The 16,876-nt window shown below is 44.2% G+C and overlaps 1 pseudogene; it reads right to left on the bottom strand.

The window, feature by feature from the left end:
* Positions 1–3,792: 3,792 nt before the first annotated feature.
* The window catches only part of LOC139025046 (phospholipid-transporting ATPase VB-like), a 32,307-nt pseudogene continuing 19,223 nt past the window's right edge, over positions 3,793–16,876 (bottom strand).

Below are 16,876 nucleotides of genomic sequence, written 5' to 3'. Positions count from 1 at the left end.
GTGGTATATCCTTCTGGTATTGTGCGATATCATTTATCCCCAACCCCCCCCCCTCCTGTAAAGGAGGACTGATCCGGATTGCTGAGCCGGCTATATAAGCCCTGTAAGCATTGGACTCGGGAGTGTGAGTCACCTGTAGAGGCTTTTTGTGGAGTTTTGTGGATGTGTGGGAAGTACCTACTCGCTGTCTCATGGAGAGGTCCTGGTGCCTGATTATAACTCTAGTGGACATGAAGATAACACAAGAGGTGTCCAAGCACCTGGGACGGCATGTGGTACCCCTGTTATGATGCTACTGGTAGAGAGAGAGAGGAGATGATGGATGGAGAGACAGAGATTAAGGAAAGCTTTGACTAGTACAGACTCAGTGAGCATAGCCTTGCTATTGATGAAAGGCTGTGTATGGTTTTTTATAACATGTTTATTAGGAATTCGTTGCTCTGATTCAACCAAATTGAAATACATCTGTTTTTTAATACGTTCATTGTGGACTGAGTTACTTTGTGCATCTACATATTGCTGGCTCAAATATTATCATAATATTTGCRTGTAAAAGTCTGCAAATGAAAATATGTTTTATATTTATCTGATTAAAAGGGGAGGCTTTATCAACAATTGTCTAATATTCAGGTGTATTATATGATGACTGTATTACCAAACATATCTAMTGGTAAGGTGTGGCCCCACGTTGACCTAAAAGGGATCCTAGAGGCCTGGCATCTGTTGATTCTTCCTGAAAATGTAAAACAACACCAGCATGTAGAACTCCTGTGCAGCTGCGTTTTATGTGAGCTTATAAAGGAATGTGATGGTCTGGCTACACCATACAATACTACAGTATGTGGCCTAGTTTCCCTCATATTGTATTTCCTGGGGATTTCACCTTTTCAAGATGTTATGAAWWWWWWWWWAAATATTTTCCATTTACTATGAGTCCTGTAATTCTTGCAGTGAGAACTGTAATGTTGACTGTTTAATTGTAATTATAAGACATTTGAGCTATTCCACACAAAGGCTACAGTAGTAGATCTATGGCATGAAATACACTCAGATCAGAGATTTCACGTTTGTCAGTTTTACCATGGCAACGGCCTCCATGCACAACAATGTTAATGAATGAATCATGGTGTGTGTTGTTTGTGGGCTATGTATAGTATTGTAACACCCCCATCAGTAAACATGAGATGTAACATCCGTGACATTGTCCCAATTCTCAAATAACCTTCTTGCAATTCCCACATCAGCCACTAGAGAGCAGAGCCATTCTAAGAAGGAAGCAGTAGAGAAGGCCAGGACGTTATATAAACAGGCAATATAATGAATTTGACCAATGGAATCACAGCTAGACCTTTTCACCAGAAGCCACTTGAATTACACAAATGCTGAACATGAACTTGATCATTTCTATGTTCCTTCCCATGACGTTTCTCTGGCTTTGATTTATACATATACAGGTGATCACATCCCATGTACAAATCTCAAATGTAAAAATGTCATATTTATTCTATCTGTGTGTATATATGTGGGTTTATTTTTGTAATATTATAAAATAATCTATATAGATTAATTGACATTGATTTTCAGACAGGCCAGCCTTATTACGATTTGGTGTTCTCATCCTGACACCTTTATACATAACTGTTCTAAATGTTCTAAATTCTAGACACATGAACTGTGTTCTAAATGTTCTAAATTCTAGACACATGAACTGTGTCCTAAATGTTCTAAATTCTAGACACATGAACTGTGTTCCAAATGTTACCCTAATGCATACACAGTCCACTACTTCTGACCAGATAGGGCCCTGGTCAAAAGTAGTAGGGTGCCATTTGGACCGATGTCTGTGAACTGAAAACGCCACTACATGATGCACCATCTGCAGTGTACCAACTACGTCATGATGGGTAGCTTGGGAGTTGGACAGGGACACATGAGTTAAGGTACGGTGTGTCTGTGGCCACAGAGCGAGAGGTGATGGGAGTTGGACAGGGACACATGAGTTAAGNTCTGTGGCCACAGAGCGAGAGGTGATGGGAGTTGGACAGGGACACATGAGTTAAGGTACGGTGTGTCTGTGGCCACAGAGCGAGAGGTGATGGGATGGGATTTGGAGCGTCCATCCATTGAGCAAATTACTCTCAGGTGTCTAGGTCTGTCTGTGTCCCAAATAGCTCCCTATTCCCTATATAGTCCACTACTTTTGACCAGGGACCATACTGTGCCAAAAGTAGTGCACTATATAGGGAATAAGGAGCCATTAATGACGCAGAGCAGCCTAGGTGAGGCAGGGGAATTTTAAATAAAACATACTAAGTGCTTTGTTCTGGAAAAGTGGAGGTTGGTTTTTTGGAGAGGGGCGTAAGGATGGGGTGGGAGGTACAGGGTGGGGAGAGAGGCGAAACTGATTGGGTTATCAGTGTGCTCTGAAAACCATCAGTCGAGTAACAGGCTAATGTGTTTCCTAAGGAGGCTTGTTCCAAGGGGAAGTGGAGAGAGGAGAGTGGAGACTCCCTTGTTCTGAGGGGAAGTGGAGAGAGGAGAGTGAGACTCCTTGTTCTGAGGGGAAGTGGAGAGAGGAGAGTGAGACTCCCTTGTTCTGAGGGGAAGTGGAGAGAGGAGAGTGAGACTCCTTGTTCTGAGGGTAAGAGGAGAGAGGAGAGTGGTGCCTCCCTTGTTCTGAGGGGAAGTAGAGTGTGAAGAGTGGTGCCTCCCTGTTCTGAGGGGAAGTGGAGAGAGGAGAGAGGTGCCTCCCTTGTTCTGAGGGGAAGTGGAGAGAGGAGAGAGGTGCCTCCCTTGTTCTGAGGGGAGTGGAGAGAGCGAGAGAGGTGGCCTCCCTTGTTCTGAGGGGAAGTGGAGAGAGGAGAGTGGAGCCTCCCTTGTTCTGAGGGGAAGTGGAGAGAGGAGAGAGGTGCCTCCCTTGTTCTGAGGGGAAGTGGATAGAGGAGAGAGGTGCCTCCCTTGTTCTGAGGGGAAGTGGAGAGAGGAGAGAGGTGCCTCCCTTGTTCTGAGGGGAAGTGGAGAGTGATGATAGGTGCCTCTCTGTCTGTGGTATACTTTAGTATTCAATTACAATGGAAACTTGACACGTCATTTGACACCAGAAGATATACAGAAGCGGTGATACTTTGCGTCATTATACAAATATAGCTTTTTGGACATTACTTCATTAATCATCCTTATTGCACACTGGAGCACATATCCAGATATGAGCCAGTTCAACAATATATAGATAATCAGTCCCATCTTTGTCAAAATGACATTGTAATAAATATAATTCATTCTTCAAGGCTCCTGTGTGTGATGTACTAAAGGTTCCCCTTGGATCCCCCAGGACCCCCCAGGTTCTCCCAGAATCCCCCAGGTTCTCCCAGAATCCCCCAGGTTCTCCCAGGATCCCCCAGGTTCTCACAGGATCCCCCTGGATCTCCCAGAATCCCCCAGGTTCTCCCAGGACCCCCCAGGTTCTCCCAGAATCCCCCAGGTTCTCCTAGGATCCCCCAGGTTCTCCTAGGATCCCCCAAGGTCTCCCAGGATCCCCCACGTTCTCCCAGAATCCCCCAGGTTTCTCCCAGGATCCCCCAGGTTCTCACAGGATCCCCCAGGTTCTCCCAGAATCCCCCAGGTTCTCCCAGGATCCCCCAGGTTCTCCCAGAATCCCCCAGGTTCTCCCAGGATCCCCCAGGTTCTCAAGACAGAAAGGGGTTGAGCGATCTCTTGGTGATGACGTTCATAATGATGTCACTTTCTGGGATGTCTCAATTCGTTGTTGTTGGAGCTCAAACCGGATGGTGCTCAGAGGAAAAGGGTTCCAAGGTGGATGATGGTGGGGGCAGTGGTGACTTTGATTGCCCAGAGAAGGCTCCTATTTCTGGGTCTGTTCCTGGGCCCAACCCCCCATGTGCTCTCTCCCCTGAGCCCCCTCCACTTCCTGATCCACTGTTCCTTGGTGGTGGGGTCCAGTCGCTCCAGATGCCTAGCCCGCACGATGGGGGAGGGGGCTACTGTGTTAATCAGCACACGGTATGTGTACCTGGGGGAGAGAGAGAGAGATGGTGTGGTAATGGTGGTGGTGGAGGGAAAGCAGGCCAGTATAAAATATGTGCTCATTTGATGTAAATCAGAGCATTGTGAACACTGTGCATATGACGCTCGTTCTGAGTTCTGTGTGCGTGTGTGTGTGTGTGTGTGTGTGTGTGTGCCTCCGCACTAGTGTGTGTGTGTGTGTCAAGACTGTGAATATGAAGCTCGTTCAGGGGCATGGCCTCGACTAAGAGAGAGAAGAGAGGCTGACTGAGCCGCGACACACCCCTGATCTTTTCAGCATCTGCACCGACTACAGAGAAATGTAGACATATCAATATTCTAATTTAACTAAKKAAATGAGGCCCTGAATTACTGTTATTAAGGCCTAATTCAACTAATGAAATGAGGCCTGTCCCTGAATTACTGTCATTAAGGACTAATTTAACTAATTAAATGAGGCCCTGAATTACTGTCATTAAAGACTAATTTAACTAATGAAATGAGGCCTGTCCCTGAATTACTGTTATTAAGGCCTAATTTAACTAATGAAATGAGGCCCTGAATTACTGTCACTAAGGGTTAATTTAACTAATGAAATGAGGCCCTGAATTACTGTCACTAAGGGTTAATTTAACTAATGAAATGAGGCCCTGAATTACTGTCACTAAGGGTTAATTTAACAAATGAAATGAGACCCTAAATTATTGTCATCAAGGGCTCTTCATGATCAACTCAGTTAATCTGATTATCATTTAATTTAATCTCAGGCCAATTCTCTCTCGCTCTCTCTCTCTCTTAGCCAACACTTGTTTAGGGAGTCCACGGAGGATCCAAGACAAATACATTTGTAAATAAATAAATCCATAGCTAGAATCCCAACATAACCGTCTGCTAGCCAGGTAGCAGTAACAGTGCCACCACAGAACTGATGGTGCAAATTAGTACGACTTCCTTCTACAGTCTAGCTCCCTTCAGGGTTTCTATTTAAATACAGCTATATATGCTAAAGTAATTATATAGTAATATACAGTTTAATGTACATTACTTTTTGACAGGGGGTCCACAGCAGTGATGACACAGACCAGGTAGACCATCTGTTATTGCTGCATGACTCACCCTCCCGGGTGGCGCAGTGGTCTAGGGCACTGCATCGCAGTGCTAGCTGCGCCACCAGAGTCCCTGGGTTCGCGCCCAGGCTCTGTCGCAGCCGGCCGCAACCGGGAGATCCGTGGGGCGACGCACAATTGGCATAGCGTCGTCCGGGTTAGGGAGGGTTTGGCCGGTAGGGAGGGTTTGGCCGGTAGGGATATCCTTGTCTCAGTATGTATAAAAAAAAATATATGTAATAAAATGTATGCACTCTAATGTAAGTCGCTCTGGATAAGAGCGTCTGCTCTTGGCCGGTAGGGATATCCTTGTCTCAGTATGTAAAAATGTAATAAAATGTATGCACTCTCCTGTAAGTCGCTCTGGATAAGAGCGTCTGCTAAATGACTAAAATGTAAATGTAATGTACAGTATAACATATAGATGCTATATAGTACTACAGTAATGTTATGTTTACCTGGGCAGCAGGGCGACCACAGTAGTGATGACACTGACCAGGTAAAACATGGGGTCAGTCATTTACTGCTGCAAGATCCAGTAGGGGTCTGATGGTGGATTACAGCTGATACACACAGCACTGTAGACCAGGGTCACCACGAAGTACAGAGATACACTACCCAGCATGATCACCCAGTGGACTACAGTCTAGAGCAGCAATAAGACAATAACATAGGGGTTAATACATGATCAATAACACATGGGTTAATACATTATCAATAACACATGGGTTAATACATTGTCAAAAACACATGGGTTAATACATTGTCAATAACACATGGTTAATAGATTAGCAATAACACATGGGTTAATACATGATCAATAACACATGGGTTAATACATTGTCAATAACACATGGGTTAATACATGACAATAACACATGGGGTTTAATACATGATCAATAACACATGGGTTAATATATTAACAATAACACATGGGTTAATACGTGATCAATAACAACGTGGTTAATACATGATAATAACACATGGGTTATATATTATCAAATAACACATGGGTTTAACTAGATTAATCAAATAACACATGGGTTAATACATTATCAATAACACCATGGGTTATACATTATCAATAAACATGGGTTAATACATTATCAATAACACATGGGTTAATTACAATTTAATCAATAACACATGGGTTAATACATGATCAATAACACATGGGTTAATACATGATCAATAACACATGGGTTAATACATGACAATAACACATGGGTTAATACATGATCAATAACACATGGGTTTAATACATTATCAATATAACACACTGGGTTAATACATTATCAATAACACATGGGTTAATACATGATCAATAACACATGGGTTAATACATGATCAATAACACATGGGTTAATACATGATCAATAACACATGGGTTAATACAGATCAAAACACATGGGTTAATACATGATCAATAACACATGGTTAATACATTATCAATAACACATGGGTTAATAGTTATCAATAACACACATGGGTTAATAGATATCAATAACACATGGGTTAATACATGATCAATAACACATGGGTTAATACATGATCAATAACACATGGGTTAATACATTATCAATAACACATGGGTAGAGAAGTAAACAAGACAAGATCAACAAACAAATATGAACGGTTATGAATAGATATAACAGATATTAATGGATGGTTATGAATAGATATAACAGATATTAATGTATGGTTATGAATAGATATAACAGATATTAATGGATGGTTATGAATAGACGTAACAGATATGGATGGTTATGAATAGACATAGCAGGTATGGATGGTTATGAATAGATATAACAGATATGAATTGATGGTTATGAATAGACATAACAGATATGGATGGCTATGAGTAGATATAACAGATATGAATTGATGGTTATGAACAGATATAACAGATATTCATGGTTATGAATATACATAACAGATATGAATGGTTATGAACAGCTATAACATATATGAATGGATGGTTATGAATAGATAACAGGTGGGAATGGTTATGAATATACATAACCGATATGAATGGTTATGAACAGCTATAACATATATGAATGGATGGTTATGAATAGATATAACAGGTATTGGTGGATGTTTATGAATAGATATAACAGATATGAATGGTTATGAACAGCTATAACATATATGAATGTATGGTTATGAATAGATATAACAGGTATGGGTGGTTACGAATAGATATAACAGATATGAATGGATGGTTATGAAGAGATATAACAGATATGAATGGATGGTTACGAATAGATATAACAGATATGAATGGATGGTTATGAATAGACGTAACAGATATGGATGGATGGTTATGAAGAGATATAACAGATATGAATGGATGGTTATGAAGAGATATAACAGATATGAATGGGGTTGGGAATGAAAAGTTAGATAGAGTGTATTAAACAGTATTTTGACCATAGCTGAGAGATGTTGCTCGCTCACTAAAACCAGATGTGACTCACCCAGGTGTTGATCTCTATGGCCAGATGCAGAAGGATTGTGAATAAAGACACGGTGTTAATAGGAGTTCCAAACGTATAGATGTCTATGTCTGATCCATGGTAGGTCTGGAAAAGTGACCATTAACTCATTATATTTGAAAACGTTTTGAAAACGTTATTGTCCACTGAAATTGACATATTATACTAGCTATCAGAGGTGACTGTACAGTTCTTCAAGTGTCATTCTTACCCAAAATGGAATGAAGAAGCAAACCAGACTTTGATAGAAGGCATCCAGCATGGCGATCCAAAATGTAAAGTGATTATATCCCTGAAATCAGAGACACACATTTAAGCCTAAAGAGATACGCAATAAAGTACTCATCTATTTACAGATATTACACATTGGGGTCTCACCACCGAAACTAATATCGACACAGCAAGCATCTTCTCACCAATAGAAATTAGTTGTGACACCCTGACCTCTGACCCCTAACCCCTTAAACACTGACCTCTGACCCTTGGCCACTCCTGTACAGCTCTGGGAGGCCCAGCAGCGTCTCCGTGGCAAAGTTTATGTCCATCACTCCGAACATGATGGGCGGGGCGGAGGTGAAGAAGAGGTTGAAGAAGATTATCAGCCAGATGTCAATCATGGATGTCCGAGAAACCACAGTAGAACTGGTACCAGAAGAGGATGTTCACATAGGTCTGGGGGACAGATTAGAAATGGCACAAAGTCCTTACTGGGCCTTGAACCAATAAGAAGAAGAATATCTGACTTGGAAGAGATTGTAAGGCGCCTATCAACACGAGGCGCCTATCAACACGAGTGTTTAGATTGGTGTTATGCATTGGCGGTGGACGGACGGGGTGAAATGGCCATGTTAGCCAGTCTGCTGTAACACCAGTGACCGTGGACCAGGAGAAGCTTCTTCACGTGTTTAAAACAGGAGATGGAGAAGTCACTGGCCATGACAGCCTGGAGACAGAAGATAAACAGAAAAACATGATTGTATTTTTAAATTAAATGTTAAAATTTGTTAAGGACTCTTGGAAGATTAGTCCAAATGAGGACTAGAATGTATCCAAATAAAACCTACATCAAATTAAACACACACAGCTCCTTCAAGATGTGTTTGGTTGAGTTAAGAATGAGAGAGAATCAAACGCACACAGCTCCTTCAATATGTGTTTGGTTGAGTTAAGAATGAGAGAGAATCAAACGCACACAGCTCCTTCAAGATGTGTTTGGTTAAGTTAAGAATGAGAGAGAATCAAACGCACACAGCTCCTTCAATATGTGTTTGGTTGGGTTTAGAATGACAGAGAATCAAAATCTTTCATATCCTGGTCCCAGTTGTGTTTGTGCTGTCTTGTCAAATCATATGGTCATTGTCAAGACAGCACAAACAGATCTGGGACCAGGCTATGTCAGAGAATCTTCAGAGTAAAAGCCCTGACACAAACCTGCATGCCCTCCTGTCCCGATATACCGATGCCGACATCAGCTACTTGGATCATGTTCACGTCATTCGCACCGTCTCCTGAAGTAATCCAGTGGTGATAGACAGAAAGGATCAGCTACACTTAGATTGGCTTTAAAACCGCAAAACTATAGACACTAAAGGGGATATCTACAGACATTCCCTTCCTAAACCTAAACCATTCAAGGGGAACATTTGGTCACAGAACTGTTTTAGTTTACAATACATTACACTTTCTTATCTTGACTTCTCGTGGATCAATCCTGGGGATCTCTTACCTATAGCCAGGGTCATGACCTTCAGTCTCTCCCTAACCACCTCTTCTGTAAAGGCGTGACCCTGCAGCATAGCACAGAGCGGCAGTGCCGAGCTAGCTCCACAAACCGCTCCACCAGGTCTGACTCCAGAGCCATGCCCAGGGTATGCCCATCAATCACCAGGCCGATGGAGGGGCTGTGGTCCCCTGGACCTCCATACTGCCTCACCTCTTCAAGAGTACAGTCCAGGGTGGACGCACACATTGCCTGGAAAACACATTATACAGTTGGCTGTTATTTGTTGGCTGTTATTTGTAGGTTGGCTGTTATTTGTTGGCTGTATTTGTAGGCTGGCTGTTATTTGTAGGCTGGCTGATATTTGTTGGCTGTATTTGTAGGCTGGCTGTTATTTGTTGGCTGCTATTTGTAGGTTGACTGTTATTTGTAGGTTGGCTGTTATTTGTTGGCTGTATTTGTAGGCTGGCTGTTATTTGTTGGCTGTATTTGTAGGCTGGCTGTTATTTGTTGGCTGCTATTTGTAGGTTGGCTGTTATTTGTAGGTTTGCTGTTATTTGTAGACTGCAATTCATTTCAGAAAGTTACTCCCTTCCTTATACCCTTGTTGACTCCCAAAGGGGAGGGGACACCTTTTTGAAATGTTTAGGAATGAAATGCAGCCATAGAAGTTTCTCTGTTGTTGTCGATTAGGGTGGAGTTCTAAGCAGTTGTGTCACATCATTTATTATTAATGTCAGAGAGGGGAGAAGTCAAGTCACAGTGCCGTGTGGTTTGTGACCTCAGACCAGCATCAATTACAAGGACGGTGTGCTTCCATGACATTTGTCATCTCTGGCTGTGAATGACTGGAGGAACCTGTTTATAGTGACTGGGGAGTCTTCTACTAGCCTTGAGAACGCAGACGTGGTGAAAATATTGAGGTGATATTCTGCCCACACTAGCCGCCCACACTGAACTATGTTAGATATGGCAAGGGGTGTAATACGATTTCTGGAAATCGGTTAGTCCTTGTATTACTCTGTATTACGGTGGTTTAGATTGTTCATTACAAAACATATGCTACTTCCCAGTCTGTTCATAAAAAAGGGCTGTTTATTTCCTACGAGGGTTGAATATGATAACTGTGATCATGTCTTGGACATGCATTGGTGTATTACACCTTTGATTAGATCTGTAAGCAGGTTTAATATTGTTCTAGGGGTAATTCCTCCTGTAAGCAGGTTTAATATTGTTCTAGGGGTAAATCCTCCTGTAAGCAGGTTTAAATATTAGTTCTAGGGTAATTCTCCTGTAAGCAGGTTTAAATATTGTTCTAGGAGGTAATAATCCTCCTGTAAGCAGGTTTAATATTGTTCTAGGGGTAATTCCTCCTGTAAGCAGGTTTAATATTGTTCTAGAGGTAAATCCTCCTGTAAGCAGGTTTAATATTGTTTCTAGGGGTTAATCCTCCTGTAAGCAGGTTTAATATTGTTCTAAGGGGTTAATCCTCCTGTAAGCATGGTTTAATATTTGTTGTAGGGGTAATTCCTCCTGTAAGCAGGTTTAATATTGTTCTAGAGGTAATTCCTCCACCATCATCAATATGTTGCCCCACTGAGAGTGGCATGGCAGCACTTGTAGAGACAGAATGTCTCCACTCACACGCAAGCGCACGCGCACGCCGCACACACACAGAGTTGAGCGCTGTTGAGTAATTTCAGCTCAGTCTATTTGAAGCAGAGGGATGATTAGATAGACAGGATGTTATGAAGAGCTCCACTTCCTCCATCTCTCTCTCTCTCTCTCCTCTCTCTCCTCTCTCTCCTCTCTCTCCTCTCTCTCCATCTCTCTCTCCTCTCTCTCCTCTCTCTCTCTCCTCTCTCTCCTCTCTCTAATCTTCTCTCCTCCCTCTCGCTCTCTCCTCCTCTTCTCTCCCTCTCTCTCCTCTCTCCTCTCTCTCCTCTCTCTCTCCTCTCTCTCCCCTCTCTCTCTCCTCTCTCTCTCTCCTCTCTCTCGCTCTCTCTCTCCCCTCTCTCTCTCTCCTCTCTCTCTCCCTCTCTCTCTCTCTCTTCCTCATCTCTCTCCCCTCTCTCTCTCTCTCTCCTCTCGTCCTCTCCTCTCTCTCTCCTCTCTCTTCTCTCTCTCTCCTCCCCTCCTCTCTCTCTCTCTTCTCCCCTCTCTCCTCTACTCCTCTCTCTCCTCTCTCCTCTCTTCCTCTCTCTCTCTCCACTCTCCTCTCTCTCCGTCCTCTCTCTCTCTCTCTCCTCTCTCTCTCTCTCCTCTCTCTCTCCTCTCTCTCGCTCTCTCTCCCTCTCTCTCCTCTCGCTCTCTCTCCTCTCTCTCCTCTCTCCTCTCTCTCTCCCTCTCTTCTCTCCTCTCTCTCTCTCTCCTCTCTCTCCTCTCTGTCTCTCTCTCTCTCTCCTCTCTCTCTCTCTGCTCTCTCTCCTCTCGCTCTCTCCTCTCTCCTCTCTCTCTCTCTCCTCTCCTCCTCTCTCTCTCGTCTCTCTCTCTCCTCTCTCCTCTCTCCTCGTCGTCTCTCTCTCTCTCTCTCCTTCTCTCTCTCTCTCTTCTCTTTCCTCTCTCTCTCGTCCTCTCTTCGCTCTCTCCTCTCTCCTCTCAAAGGGCCAGGAGATCTTTAATGACCACAGAGGAGCACAGACTAACATCCAACATTGGCATTTTTGACTCTGTCTCTTAGATGGAAATTGAAGATTTGACCTTTTGCTGAAATATCAATGTGGTTTAAAAGCTTCGGCCAATTAAATCAGGGCTTGGGAGGGAGGAAAGACAAAAAGGTAGAGAGAGACAAAAGGTGCAAGAGAGAGAGAGAGAACATGCCAGACTGGTCTGCAGCTAACTGTCTGCAGCTAGCTGTCTGCTCCACTCAGTGCTTTAGAGAGGACAGGAGAGAAAGAAGGGGAGATGGCTAAGTGGAATGATTACTAACAAAACTTAATCACTGTACATCCTGAATCCACAGGGGAATACGGTACAGTGCAGTCTGGGCTGCTGGACATATAGAATACTTACACAGTGTAGTGTGGGCTGCTGGAATAGATAAAAATACTGTACAGTGCAGTCTGGGCTGCTGGATAGATAGATATACTGTACAGTGCAGTCTGGGCTGCTGGTAGATAGAATACTGTACAGTGCAGTCTGGGCTGCGGATAGATAGAATACTGTACAGTGTAGTCTGGGCCCGCTGGACATATAGAATACTGTACAGTGCAGTCTGGGCTGCTGGAATAGATCGAATACTGTACAGTGTAGTCCTGGGCGCTGGAACATATAGAATACTGTACAGTGCAGTCTGGGCTGCTGGATAGATGGAATAACTTTACAGTGCAGTTCTGAGCTGCTGGATAGATGGAAATATCTGTACAGTGCAGTCTGGGGCTGCTGGATAGATGGAATACTCTACAGTGCAAGTCCGGGCTGCTGGATAGATGGAATTACGTACTAGTCAGTCTGGGCTGCTGGCATGAGTAGAAGTACGTGACAGTGCAGTCCGGGCTGCTGGATAGAATGGAATACTGTACAGGTGCAGTCTGGGCTGCTGGAATAGATGGAATATCTGTACAAGTGCCAGTCCGGGCTGCTGGATAGTGGAATCCTGTACAGTGCAGTCTGGGCTGGCGGATAGATGGAATAGGAGCTGTAGCTTTCCGCCCTGGCTGCCCATGAACTGTGGAATAGGATGTTCTATCAAAACTCATTACACTTCGAACCTGTTACTCTATACCCAAGACAGAAGTAGGAAGAAGCTGTGCCATGAAGGTGCTTGTTTCAATGAATCTCACAGAAAGCAGTAAAGCGCAACACACAGACAATGTAATTTCTAAGGAAATGGCGGACTGCTTAACTAGAGTAAATTGTCGTGTCCCCCAGGGATGTGAACTGAAACTGGCAGAGCTCATCCAAATCAATCCATCACTGTCCATCGGCGTCCGTCTACCTTGTCTCTCTTGTGTGTTGTGTGTGTGGTGTGTGTGTGTGTGTGTGTGTGTGTAGGTGTGTGTGTAGTGTGTGTGTGTGTGTGTGTGTGTGTGTTGCTTGTGTGCTTGTGTGTCGTGTGCTGTGTAGGTGTGTAGTGATGTGTGATGTGTGGTGCTGAGTCGCGTAGTGTGGCTGGTGTGCGTCTCCGCGTGCGTGCCGTGACGTGCGCAGTTGCTGCCTGTGGTGCGTGCTGTTGTGTGTGTGTGTGTGTAGGTTTCCCTACCGATTGTTGTTCGGTTCCTCATGTGTGGATAGACTAGATCTCCCCTGTACCCAGCAAAGCCTTGCATGGCGGCGTATAGGCGATTGTAATGACGGCCGCTCGGAGTAGTCCCCTGTTCATGAAGCCACCACTGACCTGCGCATCAGCGCTGCCATCAATGGGTGCTCAGCATGATGGAACTGTACAGGATACACGCCGAACGGTCCTCGGTATATACCCGTGGGCCCCTGGGGGGGACGAACACACGTCCACGGGATGGTTACAGTTATGTAATGGATGTATTGGCTAGAGACCCAGGCACGCCAAATGAAGGATGCAGTGCACAGCACCCTCACACATAATTCAAATATAGGAACTTTATGTCAAATATTTCAATGTCATAGAGAAATTTGTGTAATACTTATCTCGTTTTACTTTTCACAGCTACCTTAGTAATAGTTTTAGCAAACTACAATTGTTTATTTTTTTACCTACATTGATTTACTGGTGACTTTCACTTTTACTTGAGTTCGATTTCTCTATTAAGAGATATCTTTACGTTTTAGCTCGAAGTATGAAAATTGGCAACCTTCTCTGACCAGCTTGAGGAAAACCAACTGAGTAGAGAGACGATGAGGAGACTGATCAATGTCAGATCACAACTCTACTGCTCGGCTCTGCCGTGTCATTTGCACTCACAAGCGGGACCCCCACTCTATCAATAGGATGACTGTTTTGATCGCTTCCGATCCTGAGTTCTAGGAACAGCCCGTGGCCCTCTCGTACTTCCCGTGAGCGCCATATCAGGAACTCTGGGATAATCATATTAACGGCGGGGCGTTTCTCCCCATGCGCGTGCCATGCCAACGTTGTGTGTGTGTTGTGTGAATGTGTCGTGTGAGGAGAAAATGGAGTGTGTGTAAGGTGTGCAGTGTTGTGTGTGTGTGTGTGGCGTGCCTGTGTGTGTGATGAGTGGGCTGCATGTGCGTGGTGGCTGGTGGTGTGTGTGTGTGTGAATGTGTGTGTGTGTGGGTGTGTGTGTGTGTGTGTGGTGTGTGTGTGTGTGTGGGCTTAATTTAAGTGTATAAAAAGGGCCACTAGACATTTTCGTCTGGAGCCTCAAAGAGAATTAAGGTAAATTAAACACTGACCATGATGAGAGAAGGAGAACGTTTTGGCCAACAACGTGCTATCCCAGCCGAGGACAGAGCACCGTGTATGATAGATTGAAAGATAAATACTAGAGAAAGCAAGAACGAATAAAGAGGCAGACTAATTTAAATTGTATGTCTCTGCTTGAAATTAGCATGAAATTGGAGTTGTCTCTCACCTGCGTCCCCTCACTGTTGCCTACTACGACCAGATATCTGCGAACTAGCAGGGCCAGTAGCTCATAGCTCTTACTGGCCAGATGATCATGGAGCTGCAGGGCAGTACTATAGCCTTATGCCAAAGATATCTTGGACTGCAGGGCAAGAACTCGACCCTACAGATATCCTATAAGTAAAATGTAACTTCCTAGAAATTAAGTTCTTGATAAATTTGCATAAAGGAATTATCAGGATCTATCACCGAAGAGCCTTTAATTTAGGAAGTTTTTAATATTAGATCAAAATCAAAATATTGATAATATAACCTGCGGTCTCAGAAGTTGAGGTCACAAAACCATCTCCCTCTCCACCCTCCCTTTCCTCCCTCTCTTCCTCCACTCTTCCTCCTCGCTCTCCTCCTTCCCTCCTCCGTATCCATCTCCTCTCTCCCACTTTCCTCCCCCTCCTTCTCCACTCTTCTCCTCGCTGCTCCGTCCTTCCCTTCTCCGTATCCCATCTCGCCTCTCGATCCCACTTCTCCCCCTCTTCCTCCACTCTTCTCCTCGCTTCTCCTCCTTCCCTCCTCCGTATCCCATCTCCCTCTCTCCCCACTTTCCTCTCCCTCTTCCTCCACTCTTCCTCCTCGCTGCTCCTCCTTCCCTCCTCCGCATCCCATCTCCCTCTCTCCTACACCAAGTCAGGGTCACAGTGAAGAGAAAAGAACGGAGGAGAGGAACGGAACACTTGGTACAGAGCACGACTCACTCTCCGTCTTTGCGCCTGAGCCTGCGTTGCCGTGGAAACCACCACCGTGTTGCAGACAGCGAGAGACAGGAAGAAGTCAAGGTAGAGCTCTGTTTCCTGGCAGTGGCGTATCCCTCTGCCACCAGTCCCGTCACCACCACCCCTCAGAACACGCTGAAGTAGCTTTCTGTCCGGCACCACCTCTGTTTCCTGTACACAGAAAGGACAGGGGGACAGAATGAAACACCATACTGTTCTACTGTACCTGTATGGGACGAGGTTGGTTCTAAAAGTATTCATGCCGTAAGGGCTGTGGAGTACAGCGCCTCCAGAAAGGCTTTTTCCAAATGTTGTTGAGTTACAGCCTGAATTTAAAATTGATTCAATTGAGTATTTTTTTTGTCTCACTTTTTTTGTTACTACCCCCACAATGTCAAAGTGGAAATATGTTTGCTGCTACCTACTGCTGCAATCTACTACTGCTATCTACTGCTGCTATCTACTGCAATCTACAGCTGCTACAGTACTGACTGCTATCAACTGCTGCTATGTACTGCTACCTACTGCTGCTATCAACTGCTGCTATGTACTGCTATCTGCTGCTGCTATCTGCTGCTGCTACCTACCGCTGCTACCTACTGCTGCTACCTACTGCTGCTACCTACCGCTGCTACCTACTGCTGCTACCTACCGCTGCTACCCACTGCTGCTACCTACTGCTGCTACCTACTGCTGCTACCTACTGCTGCTACCTACTGCTGCTACCTACCGCTGCTACCTACTGCTGCTACCTACTGCTGCTACCTACTGCTGCTACCTACCGCTGCTACCTACCGCTGCTATCTACTGCTGTTACCTACTGCTGTATATCTGGATGACAATGAATACTGTATAACTGTGTCCCAAATCACACCCTATTCCCTACGGGTCCTGGTCTAAAGTAGTACTGTAGATTGGGAACAAAGTGCCATTTGGGATGCATGACTAATCTGGCTCATGTTTATTGGCAATGTGATGTAATGTGATGTTGATGTGATGTGATGTTGATGTGATGTTGATGTGATGTTGATGTAATGTGATGTTGATGTGATGTGATGTAATGTGATGTAATGTGATGTTGATGTGATGTTGATATGATGTTGATGTGATGTTGATGTGATGTTGATGTGATGTTGATATGATGTTGATGTGATGTTGATATGATGTTGATGTGATGTTGATGTGATGTTGATGTTGATGTGATGTTGATGTGATGTTGATGTGGATGTGATGTTGATGTGATGTGATGTTGATGT

This window comes from Salvelinus sp. IW2-2015, unplaced genomic scaffold (assembly GCF_002910315.2).
Source record: "Salvelinus sp. IW2-2015 unplaced genomic scaffold, ASM291031v2 Un_scaffold2182, whole genome shotgun sequence".
In the NCBI taxonomy this organism is placed as follows: Eukaryota; Metazoa; Chordata; class Actinopteri; order Salmoniformes; family Salmonidae; genus Salvelinus; species Salvelinus sp. IW2-2015.
Note: the sequence above shows the minus strand (reverse complement) of the source record. Positions and strands in the feature narration are given on the sequence as shown.